At 44.3% G+C, this 16,794-nt stretch overlaps 1 protein-coding gene across 11 annotated transcripts in view; it reads left to right on the top strand.

Annotated features, from left to right (window-relative positions):
* Nucleotides 1-16,794, top strand: part of Ank3 (ankyrin 3) — a 561,730-nt gene that overhangs the window by 262,754 nt on the left and 282,182 nt on the right. The window lies entirely within an intron of this gene.

Below are 16,794 nucleotides of genomic sequence, written 5' to 3'. Positions count from 1 at the left end.
TGGGTGAGAGTGATCCTCAACACAGGAATTCCTGTGACCCAGGGGGGTGGACGAGAGAGCCCTGCCGCCTTTATCACTGATGGCCTGAGATCAAAGCCCTAATGAGGCACTAGGTACCCAATTCTATTGTCCGGGGCTGGGGAGGAGACACAGGAGAGAGATTCTAGGCCAGTGGTGTTTCATTGCAGCTACAGAGTTTTTACTATCTGATAGCTTTGCCCTTTAAGATAACTCCTGTGGACTGGCCAGTCCAAAGGACTTTCCCTGTGTGACAATTAAGAATATTTGACTAAAACCCTGTGATCTGAATATAGAAGCCAGTCATAAAACATTTTGATGTGTCTGTGGGAATACCCCAAGGGAAAGAGGCTCTTCAAGAATTCTCAGCCTTGATGTGTCTGCTTTGCAAATGACATGTAAATTCCATCCATGGAATCTACCTTTCTTCAAGAGAGAGATGGCTATTTTGGGTACCTTCTCAGGTTCCTTCCGGGTTCGGCTCTACAGGAGTAGGCCCTCTGCCTGAAGGAAGTGGAATTTGGAGGGTTGCGGTGGTTTTGCGGCAAGATGTTGCATGTGCGTACTTTCCCTTCGGGTATTCTTGTAAATAAACTCCTTGGATGTCTTTTCATAAAAGTATAAACCTGGGGTAAGGAATTCTGTGATGGCTTGTTTTAAAACCTTTTATAGCAGAGTTAGGAAAATGACCCTATTTTACTAGGTTCTAGTCTTGTTTTATTATGTGAGATTTGGCTCAGAGAAGGTCACTATGGATGGCCTCTTGCCAAAAATCCCTGTCTCCACTCCCTGATGCTAAATGGGCTTCCAAGACACGGGCCAGGGTATGTGTATGTGAAGGATCACACTTTGTTTTTTAAAGATCCAGTGTCATCCAAAGGTTGATGGCAAGATCTTGTATCAGCAGTGACTGACCTGGGCCCATGTTTGACTAGGAAACCGCACAAGGAAAGGTGACATAGGGTTGCTTCAGGACTCTCCGAGCTGGAGCAAAAGATCTGTGGACCAGCATGCTTTGCTGGAAGTGCGACAGTCCACCCAATGTAAATCTCTTAGCAGCCAGAGGGCCACATAGCGCAATATCAATATCACCATTGTGGACGGACACGCTGATGTAGCTACATTGTTCTCAGGACTCTCAGAGAGGAGCTGCAGAAAAGTGGCTCAGGAATGACACTGTCATGGCATTGCAGATGTGTCACCTAAAGGACATTGTGCTGTGGAACATAGTCCCTGTGGTCAGAGTTTCCAATGAACGGTTTGTTCTTATTGTATGTATAAAGTTAAGATTCAGTTACTTTGAAGACATATTCTCTACCCACTTGATGTGGCAAATGTAACTTTTGTTCTCTGAATTATTTGGCTTTGAGCCTCTTCTGAACCTTTTCCTAGAATCCTAATCAAGGCCAGTGGGCTACTTTGTTCCATAAGACAGACTCTGTACCAATGGGGAGGGGTGCTTTAAATCATGCTTTGTGGGGATAGTTGTTCATAAGCAGAACTGTCCCCTAGAATCTTTTAATTACATAAAAGTAATAGCAAACACTCTCGGATAACCCCATATTGCTTAGGATGTATCTAAGCTGCCATTACATAAAGAGCCTGTGACTTTATAAGTGAAAGACATTGGTCCATGGCAACCCTGTAGTTCAGGTTTAAGCAAGCCTAAGATGATCCTGTCTTGACTATAGGACACAACAGCAAACACACGTCATGCCATATGACTAAATATTATAGTCAAACCAGAATGCATAGGAACTGCAATGCCAAACTGACACTCTACCAGGTTTCTTGAAGCCCAGTGAACTGTGCATTTATTCTCTCTTAGCTATGTTAACTAGGAGCATGGACTGACTGCTTGTCACACACAAAAACCAAAAATGCTAATGAATTTTTAATTAGTTGAATTTTAATGAAGACATTTTATTCTTGGCATAGCTTCAGTAGCTTTAAGTGGGTTAAAAAGGAAATGCATCTAAGAAGTAGTTAAAGCCTTTAGTGGGGGTTGAAGGTGGGGGCTAATGGCGATGGACCCCAGGTCCCTGCACATGCTCAGTTTGCACTCTCCTGCTGAGATCTATCCAGGCCTCTGGTTCTGTTTGAAGGAGCTACCAGCAAGGCTTTGATGGATATTGGTTTAAGCCAGACAGTTTGTCATCCCACACTCCCCCATGAATCTTTCTGTCATCATTCCATTCCCCTCCACACTCTCCTCTCCTGGTGGACTCCTTAGGTTTACAGCAGAGCACAGCAAGCCAAGGTAGGCACAGCGCCCTGGCTAGGTGATTCTAGGTCTCTGTTCTTGGCAGCTTGCAGAGAGAAACTATGTCACCAGCCCATAGATGTGTATCAGTAGATGCCGCAACCTGCCACAAACCCAGGGAGGCATGAGATCCCTTCTGGCAGTACCTGTGTGGTTCCTGCATGCCCCCTTGCTGCCATTATCCATGTGTTCATGTTCTTCGCATGTTCTCTCCCCCATGAGCTGCTAATGCATTTCTGCACTGGGAAATACCAAGAAAATGAAATCTATTTTATGCAGTAAATTGTCTTTAGACATATGAGTACCTGATAGCTTATGTTTATGATACCTGGTTTAAAAAAAAAAACACCTTGAAGGTCGCCTGAGGCAAGCCCACACTCAGGCACTACGGAGTTCCTTTATCTCTGTGCATAGCTGACATGGTGCTAAGTACTGAGATAAACTGGAAATCGTGAGAGTAATTAAATTCTGTGAGTAGTATCATTTCTGATTACTGGTGCTGAATTTGAATAATCAGTAACAAAGCAGGAATAGATCCTCATTGCTTCATCCTTATACCATGCATTCATTCAGTCATCATGTACGAGATGGGTTCTACCAGTCAGGTTTCCTATCAGATGTTGGACAGGAACATAAACAAATAGTGGTATGATAACTCCCAAGAGAGATTAGGAGAAAGATAAACCCATCTCCCATTATCCTCCAACAGGGCAGAAAAAGCACTTCCAAGAGCCTACGCAGAGACTCCCCCCACCCACCCAAGTTGACTAGAATGGTCTTATAAAAGGATCTGAGCCTTGGAGGATAAGGCAGGGATAAAGAAGACAGGGATGACAAGACCACCCCCCCACCCTCCAAGGCCAAAATGGTAACAGTAGGAGAAACCATTTGGCTACACGGAAAGCAGATGGTATTTTGGAATGCTTTGGGGGAAAGGAATCTGCGTATGTGGCAGGAAAAGTCAGGAGGGACCAGAGTCTGAAGACCTATGTGTGCCATCCTCCAGGGATTGGCCGGTTGCTGCTCCAGGTTGGCAGGGTGCCTGTTCTGGAGAAATACATCACTCTCAGTGTTGTAGACAGCGGCAGCAGAGCAGTCAGGAAGCTCGCATGGTGATCCAGGCAGGAGATGCTGGGAGCCCAAACTGGGGGAGGGTGGGGATCTGCCAACAGAGAGGGGGCGTGGCGTATGAAAGATATTTAAGGGAAGATGCAGTAGAACTTGGCAGTGGATTGTAGGTGGGAAGTGAGAAGAAATCAGATTCCAGGGAAGCTGCCAATTCCTGGCTCCAAGGGAGAAATGAAGAATCACATTTCCTGAATTCTAATCTTTTCTTCCAGGCCCATTTGCTGACCAGCTACCATGCGCCAGGAGGGGCTTTCTTTGTGTTCTTGTGGGTGGAGGCTCACTTAGCATTCACAAAAACCTGTCAGAATGTGTTTTTAGTATCTCCATATTGCAACTGAAAAAACTGAGTCATAAACCAGTAAACTGATTTCTGGAGTCCCCACAGCTGGAGCTCATTAAGGGACATATGGCTGGTCTGTCCATCTCTCTTGACTGCACTCTTCACATTCTACCTTATGGGTATACATGGTATCCATCTTGCCTCTGTGCACCCAATAGACTTGTTGAGCTAGGAAATATTTCCATTGCTAAAGTGCTTGTTGCATAAGCATGATAACCCAAGGTTGATCCCCAGCACCCACATAGAAACAAGTGGGCATAGTAGGGTTCGCCTGTAACCCCAGTGCTCACTGACCAGCTAGTCTAGTGGAAGATGTATTTCGTGCCATGGAAGGACTTTGAAAAGAACAAAAGATGGAGGGCTCCTCAGGAATGAAGTTAGAGGTTGACCTCTGGCCTCTGTATACATATATCTGCACACATGTACACCCATATCTGCATGCATGTACATCCATATGAACACATGCAAACACAATGGAGAAAAAATTTTAAAAATCATAAGTGGACTTCTTTAAGAATGTTTTGTAAAGGGATTTTTTTTACTTACATCAGAAATCTCAGGTCATATAGTTGGCTTCTCAAAGATAATTCAGTATAATGGTGTGTCCTTTTCATCTTCTGTGTAATGTGTTTTAAGGTTTTACCTAAAAGTTCTATTTTCAATGTTAATTTTGAGGTTTGTGGATGTTTTTTGCCTGAATGTATAGCTGGATACCATGTTTGATGTCAAAGGGGGGCCCCGGATCCCTTGGAACTGGAGTTTCAGAAAGTTGCGCGCCACCATGTAAGTGCTGGGAATCAAATCTGGGACCTGTGGAAGAACAGCCAGTGTATCTATCTAACTGCTGAGCCATTTGAGCCCTAAGTTCTGTGTCCTTAAGAATGTTTTGATGCTACAAATGAAAATTGCCCTCCCTAGGACTTTAAAGACAAGCCAGGGCAATGGCGTCTCAAGAGTGTGTGGTTGCCTGTTAGTATGTCAGAGGAATTCCAGGAGGTTATTGCCTCGTCTCCCTTCCTTGTGGCATGGGATAGTATTTTCATCTCCATTTTTTCATAGAGAAAACAAAGGCTGACAAAAAAGGAATTGATCTAACGCCATGTAACTCATCAGTGATGGACATAAACTTCTTCATGCGTGGTGGGACTCTAAGATCTATTTGACCAAGTCTAGCAGTCTTGTTTAAGGTCAGAGCAGTGAAGGGTGAGAGCAGATTTTGGAATTCATGAACTCTGGCTGTGGCTCTTGCTGTGGTGTTTCAGGGGTCTTGACATTTTGAAGGTTTGGCTTATACCTAGTCACCCAGGGATTTATGTTTTAGGATGACAGGCTGTGCAAGCATACTGAAGGGAGGGTTTATGGGATGTGATTTTTTTTGGACCCTTGGGAAGTTGTTCTGTTTTCTTGTGTATTGAGAAGAGAGACCTCGGGTTTCTGGGGAGCCTGTTCTCTCTGTTGCTGTCCTTGAAATGTTGATCATAGCTCATCTAGGAGACGGAGCCTCTTGAGGCCAGGTCATAATTACTGGCTATATGTGAACTGCGTCTTGCTGCATCAGAGGATGGGCTTAACAGACAGATGGAGGATTGGGTGGATTAAATGTGGTCCTGTGTAGTGACTATGAGTGTGGAATGGAGAGTAACGTTGTGTGAAATTGGGCATTAGGATTATCACTCAGCTGCATGACCTTGGGAGAGTTATGTGACCTCAGTGTACCTCAACCTCCTCATCTGCAGCGTGACTGTCAGTCATTGCAGTGTGTGTTTACTCATAAGCCATGGTGAGATTCCCTGAACTGCTCGCAGAGCGGGTTGGCACAGAGAAAGAACCACATAGCGTTGAGTGTTGCTGCTGTTGAGAGTGAACAGAAAAATGCAGGATGTGACTTTCGCCCTGCACCTTCAGGAATTATACCAATTAGCTTCCAGGACCCCACAGGTCAGCTCCTGAGGAACATCTTGCTGCAGCCTTGCAGAGGGCAAAAGGGTGCTTAAAACTCACCCATAGGAAGCCCGCAGGCCTTTGCCCTTGACTGTCCCACCATTATCTGCAGGCATAGAGAAAGTATTTGTGTAAGACTAGGAAGCAGGCTGCTTGCCTACCTTTCTCTTACTGTCATGCACTGTGTTCTTCCATAGTTTTCCCTCATGTGCTCATTAAAAACACCAATCCCTTTTCCGCTATTGATCAGTTAAATCTGGCAAACAATACAAAATCATGTTAGACACAGAAGATAGATTTACTAATGTCTGAATGTGTCAATTAGACTCAGAGGTTTAGGTCTCTCAGTACCACAGTTATTTTTATTTTGTTTAAGACACTACTTTTTATTAGTCCTTTAGGAATTTGAGTTCTGGCCACGCTTACCCTCCCCACCAACTTCTCCCCTATCTACTCCCCCCATCTTCCCAACTTTGCACCTTCTTTTTATTTTCCCTCCACCCATCAAGTCCAATCTGTGCAGGCCATACTTTCCTGGATGTGTGGCCCTCCACTGGAGTGTGGTCGTCCCACCAGTGGCAACAGCCTTAAAGAAAACAGACTTCCCTCTCCCAGCAGCTATCAGTTGCCAGTAGCTCCTCAGCTAGGGATGGGACCTTCTCCATGCTCGCAAATGCCTTGGGAATTCTATAATAATGTGTAGCTGCCCTGTTGTGTCCGGAGGACACTGTTTCCTTGTATTCAGCCGCTGCCTCTGGCTCTTTCTGTCCTCACCCCCCCCGCCCCCACCTTTATGCAGCCATCTCTGAGGGTTAGGGGACGCAGCATAAATCATTACTTTGGGGCTCAGCAATCTGATATCTCTTATTCCAGTTTGGGATCCTTATGTTAATCACCATCTGCAGCAAAAAGAGGCTTCTCCCATGAGGCTGAGTGATGCGTCCATCTATGGGTATAACACGGAGTCATTAAGAGTAATTTTAATACGATGTCCACTTAGGATAATGCTAGTAGGTTCTCTGGAGGACCCGTGGCTTCTTTAGCTGTGAGTTCTTGGCCCAACAATGGTGACAGGTGTGGGTTTCATCCTGTGGGACGGGACTTAAGCCCAATGAGAAGGTGGGCGGTTACTCCCATGATGTTTGTGCCAATATCGCACCAGTGGGCGTGTCTTGTCAGGCCAGTGTAATTGTAGCTTTCTGGGTTCTACTGTGGTTGTTGATAACTGTTCTTCTCTACTTCATCATCGTTACTCTTCTGGCCCATGGTTTTCCGTAGGCTAATTTTCCTTTTACAAGAGGATGCACCTAAAATCTGTGTATTTTGTTTTTTGGAATCCCAACACAGAAAATATCCACTTTCCCTAAGTTTTCTTAGAGAAAAATGCAGAGAGTTCAGCAGCTTGATAAGGTGTATTTTGACCCTATTTCATTTTGCCCGCATCCATTCCTGCAACAGAATTTCATCAGTGGGTTATAATGGCCTACTCCTTTAACACCAGCACTCGGGAAACAGAGGCAGGCAGATCTCTGTGAGTCCAATCTGTAAGTTAAAAGACACCCTAGTCTCTATGGTGAGTTTCAGGGCATCCAGGACTACATAGTGAGAGCTTGGTTCTTGTAACACAAAGGAGGGACTCATAGGGCCCTCCCTGGCTGCATTTAGATAGAGCACATCTTGCTCTACATAGACGGGTAAAGGATTATAAGAAAACAAGTATTTTGGTGGGTTTCCTGTGTGCTGGGGGCCTTTTTGCATTCTTCATAGTCTTCATATTTATGTCAGGGCTGTAAGAACACAGTGTGATCCACGTGTTAAGAGGTCAGCACAACTCAGTTTCCTTTTCTAGTCTGCCTTGGGTCTGCGCCATTCTCACACACCTGTCAGTCACAACCTCTGTGAGGTTCTCTCAGGGTCTTTATTAACGGGTGTCTAAGGTGAAGCTTGTATCAAGAGAAGAATGATCCCCTTTGAGATACTGAAAGTTAAATGATTTTAGGAGTTGGAATTTTTATTAGTTGTTTATTTTTGGATGCAAAAGTCTAAGGTAGTATAGACAGTTATACTTCAGATAATATAGTTATACATTTAAAATAGTTTTTAAGTGGAATCTAGTCACTGAAAATTGTTTATTTATAGATGTTGATGTATAGATCCAACACTGAAGGAGAATGCCTGTATACATTGTAATATTCTAATTTTATTCTAAAGAATTATTTGTATAGATAGAACACACTTGAAAACCAACATCCCCTTGTAGTTTTGCCCAAATTAGCATTCTTCTGGTCTTTCAAGAACAATGCAATGGAAATCCAGTATGAATGTTCAACACACAGTCAGGGGTTTTACTCTGGGACCTGTCTGATTCTCTGAAGATGTTGGGCCATCAGAGTACCAAAGTACCATGAAATAGGATGGCCAACAGCATCCAGGACAGCAGCTTCCTGTATATGTTCAGTTTCTACTTTGATTTAACTGGTCCTAGTCTAGTGTTTCTCAATCACTCATGCCTTTCTAAACAATTTGAGTGGAGCAAATACTACCCTTCTTATCCAACTCATACATAACTCTCCTTTCTTGTATGTGGACCACATAGTAAAGAATGAGAAGGAGAGATGGGGTATTAGGAAGGAAGTTTGTCCAGGGTGTAGTTGTGTACTTGGTGCTGAAGGTAGAGATATTGACACATATGTCATCCATGTGGAGATAACCCTGCAGACCCTTGTGACTTCATTTATGCAAACAGTAGCATCCTAGTGAAATAGTTCTGTAAGTAGTCTGTCCAGGACTAGGGAGATAGTTTAGTGGCACAATACTTTCCTCACTAGAGTGAGGGGATGTTTTTATCCCCAGAATACACCTAGCTCTCCCACAAAGAGATGGAAGGCAGAGAAGAGGAACACAGCAATTCAAGCCAGTTAGCATGGTGTCTACAGTGGGCAAACAAGAGACCCTGACTTAAGGTGAGAGGACCAATATCCATGGTTGTTCTCTGACCTCCACACATGTACCATAGCATGCATATGCTCATACACACATGAACACACACAAACATATTTGAGCATGTGCACATGCACACATCACACACACACAAACACACATACACACCATGCACATCGCACACAAAGATAAAAAAGAATCCTATACAGTTGAAGAAAGTATGAAAGCATGGTTAATTTCAAGAGGACCAAGATATTGACAAGGCTGGGAAGTGGCTGGTGTAGAGAAAGGTGTGGGTCTGGGGGTGAGTGTCATAATCTGTGACCGAGGCTAGATGTCATTTCACAGTGACGCTGCTATTGATTGGTGATGGGGCCTGGAAAAGCATTTCTTTGGGTGTCAGCTCCCATATTGATCAACAGGGATATTTATTTTTTAATAGAGACACAGTAAAGCAGCTCATCTTGCCAGCTTCCTGGAATCCGGGGAGTTACTTAGCAAGGTTCCTGGCTTCCTTTGCTGTCACTTTGTCTCAAATGGACTTGAACAGCTACAGCCAAAAAGGAGGTGAGGAACTATAAGACAACTTGATGATATTTTTGACCACTTCTGCAGATTGTGAGCACTTGTCATTATTCACTTATTTGATTAGTGAATGTGATCTTATGACTACATCACTGGCCCCACATAGTATTTGAGGCCTACAGTTCAGCTCTTCGGACACTTGGTGAATTAAATCCATCACTCTGAGAAATGTTCTCAAATACTTCCGTGTTAACTACACTTTGCATTCATTAACACCATTGTTAATTAGTCTCTCGATTTCTGAATGATCATCTACATAGATATTCTAGAATGTCCCAGAACCATATACACAGGAACTCAGCAGGTTAAGGCACTTGGCTCCAAACCTGACAACTTGGCTTCAACCCTTAGGACCCACATGGTAGTGCAAGAGAAAACTGACTCCCTCTAGTTGTCCTTTGACCTACACATGTACCATCGCATGTCCCTACATAGAAGTAAAAAAGTGTAAAACCACAACAAAAAAACTTAAGAACCATGTTCACAGGGAAATGACTCCCTGAACAAATGACTTCATTTTGAAAATTGAGCCAGAAATGTTGAAGTATTTACTTGGTGAAAGGTAATTCCTTGGACTGTATGACACTTCACTGTCTACAAGATACATCGTGTGTGTGTGTGTGTGTGTGTGTGTATGTGTGTGTGTTGTATACAAGCTTTTTCAACCCCGGTATATTGGCTACCATAGAGGTAATGTAATAGTTTTGTGCCCATTGGGAACTTAGGGGGATGAATACCTGGCCAACATAGCATGCCTACCTCCAGAACTCATAGTGATCATTGGCTATTTTCACCGGCACAACCCTTCTGCTGAATTTCTAAGATATTGCATTTTAGGACCTCTGTTTCAGTTACGTATCTGTTGCTGCATGACCAAAAGCAACACGAGGAAGCGAGGATTTACTTCATCTTACAACTCTCAGGTCACAGTCTACAAATGAGGGAAGTTAGGGTAGGAACTCAAGGCAGGCACCTGGAGGCCGGAACTGAAGCAGAGGCCACAGGGGAATGTTGCTTACTGGCTTGCTCCTCATGGCTTTCTTAGCCATCCTGTTTATACAATCCAAGGGTGGTGGCACTCACAGTGGCCTAAGCCCTCCCATATCAATCATTAATCAAGACAGTGCCCCACAGACTTGATTACAGATCTGTCTTCTGGGGACAATTTCTCAATTAGAATCTCTCTTCTCTGACATGTGTAGGTTTGTATAAAGTTGACAAAACCCAACCAGCATAGCCTATAAAGTTTCCAGTTGCACACAGCAAGTTTTCAGCCTGTGTTCCTGACATGTGCTTATCACTGCCCCTCACACTGGCCAGTGTTCCTGTGATCCCATCCACCTTAATCCCAGCAGAACAGAGTCTGGACATAATCTTTTCACCACAAACTCATGATTTTTTTATTTATAAAGAATTTAGCAAGAGTGTGTGGAGCAGAATTTTCCCACTCCTTTATTAATTGAGCCCTAAGTCATCGAACTAAGAAGACCAGGTACTCTGTTGGATGTGTGAAGCTGATCAGTGTGCTGAGTTCTCATGCAAGGATGTGTTGTTTACAATTTCCTGATTGGGAAAACTGTGCTCAGAAAGTTCTAGCATGTTACCTAATACGGCATTGGTGTAAAGGAGAAATTCAAACCCAGGTCAGACCCTACTCCCATCCTATGCCTTTCTCAACCTTCTGCACCTTGAGTAGCCTCCAAGTCACCTCTCAGAACATCTCTGAATACTGAGGTGTCATGAGGGTCCCACGCTGGGGACCCTTGCGTGGGACCCTGTCTGCCCTTTATCCCCTCCTCCTGGAAGAACATGACAGATTGAAACACTGTGAGTGAAGGGTGACAAGTTGACTTAACTTCAAATCATTTTCACTTCATTTTTTTGAAATCCATTTACCATAAGAAGACCATATTCCTACTAATGATAAAGAACTAAGCATATAAAAATCCCAACAGTGTTTGTGTTTTCAAGAAGAGTATTGAGTAATTTGTAGTTGATTGACTTTTTCAGTTCTTTTAAAATAAGTCTATTCCTGTGTTTTTCAGTCTTCTATTTTATCCTAATCATTTGGTGAAAAGATTGTAGAAGAATCTGACTTTTAATAGCTTACTCAACAACAGGCAACTTTTCAGAGAGTAGAGATCAGAATGCAATGTAGAGAAAGATAAGAAGCTGATACCAACATCAGAAAGCTGTTTGAGATGATGACAGAATGTTGAAATTGAATCCCAGTGAGGTTTGCCAGAATCGTTCCTGATTTTCAGTACAGAAAAATCTCCTGAGCCTTACCAGTGGTCTTAGCTTTCCCTTAGCTGTGAGGACAGTGGACACAAAGTTTAATTTGAGGGAGGAGATTACTAAAACAGTAAATGTAAATATTCACAATTAAATGTTTTTAGGCTTTGTTAGCAAACTCAGTTTGAAATCTTAGGAAACCCACTAGCAAATGTTAGGTTCAATTTACAGTCACATGATTGACAGCTACCAAAGGCTGGTGTTTCCATTAATGCTTGAATAAATCTTCTGAGAAAGCTGGAGCCATTCCCATTTTGCCAATGGAGGGGAAAGAGGAAAAAAAATCCTGAGACCTCTTCTAGTGACAAGGTCCTCACAGCATAGGAATCTTTATGCCTGGAGAAATAATTCATTTTGGCTGTCCAGCATTTTATTTTCTAATCAGTTTCGTGTCATTCATGTGCCTCTTAGTGTCAATGATACTCGTTACACAGTATCATTAAATAGCTTAAAAGGTGTTTTTTAAGTAATGGTGCATGGCTTGAGCTTTAGGTTTCCAATCCACAGATGGCAAAAGGGATGTTAAGTATTATTCCAAGTGCAGAGTGATTTAAATCGGGTACCCCAAAAATGGCAGTTGACGTTAGACGTGTCAATTCCCGGTCTGGGAGATACCATGAGTAAACCCTTAACTTTGAAAAAAGCATGCATTCTGAAGAAATTACTTGATTTCTATTCTTCGTCCTTTTGGCCACGTTATGTCATACTGGGCCAGAGGCGAGGAGACAGAAGTGAGCACAGCGCCTGAAGTCACCGAGCCTCCTCACCGTACACTGCTCTGTGCCTCTCCAGGAGGACCTGCCCTGCTGTCCCCAGGTGCAGTGGCCCAGCCACTACAACCCGATTCAGTCACACTGTGAGTGTATCTGCTTAACTCTGTCCGTGCAGCTGCCTGCCTTTAAGTAACAGGAGGATATCCATATCTATGTTGAAAATTGCTGGATGTAAATAATATCTTTCCTCTGAAGCATGACCTTTATTAAGGACCCCTGCTTACCATGCCTGTTCAGCTGGAGTCGTCCTCTGCTATCACAAAATAAATGTGTCTGTTATGCACATTTATTCCAAATGGCGCTGATATGCTAATGCCAGGAACCTGGGCTCATGAGGTTCATATAGTCACTTGTCTTCATTACTGGAGAATTGGTGATCCGGATAATCTCCCTCGTTTCCGCTCAGTAATTCAGTTCAAAGGACTTTGAATGTGCCTTGTCTTGCCTGAAATTGGATCAGGAATACGTTTTTAAGATGTGTTTAGGGCTAGAGAATAGTTCAGTGGCAGAATATTTGTTTGCCATGCACAAGGCCCTGGTTTTGATCCCATGAACTCTGTGTGTGTGTGTGTGTGTGTGTGTCTTGATTCCCTGCTGACATTGTTAGACCAATGGGAGCCATGGTCTTCATTTCTCACAATCCTGCAACAAACACAGCATGGCTTCCTCTTTTTGCCAGGTGTGTTAGCCCAGATTTTTGTCGTCGTCAAGCTTCCTGTGGAAGGCCTTGTCTTTTAGAGGTTGGTGATTAGATTTTATACAACATATCACAGTGCATTTCCCACACAATAAGAAGGAATAATGATGCAGGCATCTGCCTGGTGTGTGATAGGCGTTCTGTTTTTATTTCCTTTCTGGTGGATTAGGCAGGATTTAGCTTGTGTCTGAGACGGGAAGAGTCCTCTTATAACCATTTGGCATTCTCGGCTTTGACCTGTTTTCCTGAGGCTTCATTTCAGCTTTAGTAGGACCTAAATTATTAATACGAGTTGGGCTCTGCCTGTTCAGACAGCTTAATCTGCCCTGTTTTTTTTTTTAAGTGCTGCCAAGCATCTCTATAATAAGAAGAAAAGTGATGTTCGGAGGCTCTGTGGGATGAGAAAAGGGGCCTGGGTAAGACCTAGGCCTGGAATTGAAGCTTACTCCCATCCCTCCTCTGTGACAATCTGAGGTCTACAGTTAACCTTCCCAAGGCTCTGTATCCTCAGCCATCCTAACACCAACCCCAAAGAGATGTCAGAGAGACTAAACTAAGTTGAACTTGAAGGGGCCAGTGCAAGGTAGTGACTCAGGAATGCTAATGCCTCCCTCCCACATTCCATTCTTTGTCCCCTGCCCCCAACTATGAGCATCAAAGAGATGAGACCTTGTTTTCTGCCAAACATATTTAGTGGGGTTATCTGTTAAAGTGGGAAAGTACATTTGCTGGAGCGAATTAGAGCAGGAGGCCAATAAATAGTAACTGAGGAGAACATGTGTGTGTGTTGCTGTTGGGGGAATATTCCAAATAGGGGTAGTTTAAGCAACAGAAGCAGTGTGGAGTCGTGGAGATGTCCCCTCTGGTTCCAAAGAGGTTATTGACTCCATGGCACCAAGCACAGTACCAGCCTCCATCAGAGGTACCTCTCCCAGCCTGGTGGATAGTCCCAAAGCCCCTTGCCTTCTGCAGACCATCAGGGTTAACTATGGGTCTCCTCCTGACAGCCTCCCATGTCTACCGCTACAGGACTCAGTGTTAAGATCCGCTTGCAGGAAATGCATCAGCACCAGCTAAGTTCTATTGATTCTCAGTGGCGCTTCAGAGCTCACATCTCATATGCAGTTTCCAGGGACCACTCAAGAGACATATGCAACCCTCAGACAGATGGGGTTTCTTGCTAAACATCAACTGTCAATCAAACAAAACTTCTGTGGAATGCGTAACAGCCTCTAGTACCCTATTGGGCTGCTTTCGCTTGCTGCTCAATTCATTATGATTCTTTGTGTTCTCCTGTCTGATTTATTCTTACCTTGTGACGGGTATCCAATGGAGAAGTAGCAGGAGTATGGCTGTTAGTTATTATATACATAATTTTCTTTTTTAAAATAATTTCGTTATTTTTATCTTATGTACATTGGTGTTTGTCTGTGTGAGGGTGTTAGACACCCTGGAACAGGAGGTACAGACAGTTGTGAGCTGCCGTGTGGGTGCTAGGAATTGAACCCAGGTCTTCTAGAAGAGCACCCAGTGCTCTTAACCACTGAGCCATTATCTCTCCGGCATGTGATTTTCGAGTGTGTGTGTGTGTGTGTGTGTGTGTGTGTGTGTGTGTGTGTGTGTGTGTGTGTTTGTAAATGCACAACCTTGGTTTTGTTCTTAGGTATTGTTCACCTTGTTTTTTGAGATGGGGTCTCTCACTGGCCTATGGCTTGCTGATTGAGCTAGGCTGGGTGGCCAGTGGACCCCAGAGTTTCTCCTTTCTCAGCCTCCCGAGCGCTGGGTTTGGAAACATCTGCTGTTACTCCTGGCTTTTTAAAATGTGGGTTCCAGGATGAAACTCAGGTCTTGATGCTTATGTGGCAAGTGTGTAGTGTCAGTGTGTGGCTGCATGAGCACGTTCCTTCTCTTTCTTCATCTTCCCTGGCCCAACTCAAATGACTAGAGGTGGTAATGCTGGTGTCTGGTGTTTCTACTGAGAATATCTCCCAAACAGAACCAGTGAACCTGTATTCATTTCGGTGAATGTGTTTCTCTCCACTTCACTAACGTGCAAAAATGTAGTCGGTTCACTTCCTCCTCTTCTTCCCTCTCCTTTTCCTCATCCTCATCCTCATCCTTCTCCTCTCCCTCCTGCCCTGTACTTAACAGACTCTTTTTTATCACTACAAAATGTCCCAGCCGGGACAATACCATTTCATCTTTTCCTTAAGCCACAGGCCTCTTACTCTGCTTTCCTGGCTACCTGCTGATACTTTGCAGATGATCAAGGCTGGATTCTGAAGCCAGACCCAGCATTAATAGAGCTTCATCTCCACACATCCACCACTGTTGTCCGAATGCTCCCACCTGCCACCATTTTTAAAAGCGTGCCCCTGACAGGCGCCTCCTTAGCGCAGTAGGCAGCGCGTCAGTCTCATAAAGCGTGCCCCTCTCTGTTTCGCCGCAGCCCCTCCTTCCCCACGCTCTGCGTGTTCACTTTGTCCAGGTCTTAGCATCCATCTATAATCCCATCTTCCGACATGGGTTTTACACATCTGTCCATAATCATTCTCACTGTTTACATACAATTGCCTGTACTTCCCAGAAAAGGTAACATATTCTTCAAGGAGTTAGTTTTCGGAGAAGATGCCCAAATGAAAAGGTCCTCCCATCCCTTTAATCTTGGCAAGGTCCTGCAGTGTGACTGGAGCCTTTTCTATTGCCAACTCCACATTGAAGACCCAAGCACAATGGTCCCAGAGTCCTTAAGCAGCTCCACTTTCTTCTGTTGTATTACAACACATGCTTGGGCAGGGCCACACCCCTTCCTAAAGCCCACGTGGCACGGTCAGGTTGAGTGACTAAATGATGGGACCGCTGGCGCTGTCTGACAGAGACTGGTGTGTTCCCTCCCTCCTGCTCTCAGCAGCTCAGGTGAGGATCTTTCAGGACAGAAGAGGCTGCACTGTAGCATCCTGAGGTAGTGTGAGAGCCTAGCTGGGCCCACCCACGACTAATGTTTCCATGCTCTAGGAGTTTGTGACAAAACTGTGATGGCCATGCCATTCTCCCAAGAGCATATAGCAATCCCCCTTATCTGGGGAGGGAATATTCCAAGATCCCCAGTGGACAGCTAAAACCTCAAACAGTATTAAACCATATGGATACCATGTTGTTTCAACACATGCATACCTATGGTAAAATTTAGTTCATAGTGGAAGTGTAGTAAGATTAACAACTGATGGCAAATGAAAAAATGAGATTATACAAGATAAATGTGCTAGCATCCCTACCATCGCACTTTGGAGGCATTTTTAATTAAGACAAAGGCTCCTTAAACACAAACGGTGCAAGAGCTAAGAACACAGCAGTTGGCACGGTGCCCGAGAAGGGGATGGTGATGATGGCAGGTAGTTTATGCAGTGTGTACCTGACCCACAAGGAATCATTCTCACCTCCAGCCAGGCAGCACCTGGCATGGTCCTCATCTGGAGCAGGGCAACCTGAGATCTCATCACCCTACTCAGAGATGTTCACTATTTACAGAGTATGGGATGCTTGCTTCCGAAATTTCCTATTTAGTGTCACTCTGGCTTGTGACTGATGGCCAGTGAGCGGAAGCACAGACACACCTGCCAGATACACGCAGATGAGCCACGCAGCAGAGTGGCGACTGCACAGCCACCTGCCTCTGCGTCTCTTGGCTCTGCCACTGTGACTGCTTCCCTTCTGGTTGTGACCACAGGCTGCTGTCCCACTCCCTCTGGGAGTCTAGCTCTCATTTTTCAAGTCCCTAGTGTCACCACTGAGTATTACTTCTTCCTAAATTTTC

The sequence above is a fragment of the Mesocricetus auratus genome, unplaced genomic scaffold (genome assembly GCF_017639785.1).
Source record: "Mesocricetus auratus isolate SY011 unplaced genomic scaffold, BCM_Maur_2.0 Super-Scaffold_100027, whole genome shotgun sequence".
NCBI lineage: Eukaryota > Metazoa > Chordata > Mammalia > Rodentia > Cricetidae > Mesocricetus > Mesocricetus auratus.
The sequence above is the reverse complement of the archived record's forward strand: the minus strand, read 5'-3'. Positions and strand labels throughout refer to the sequence as shown.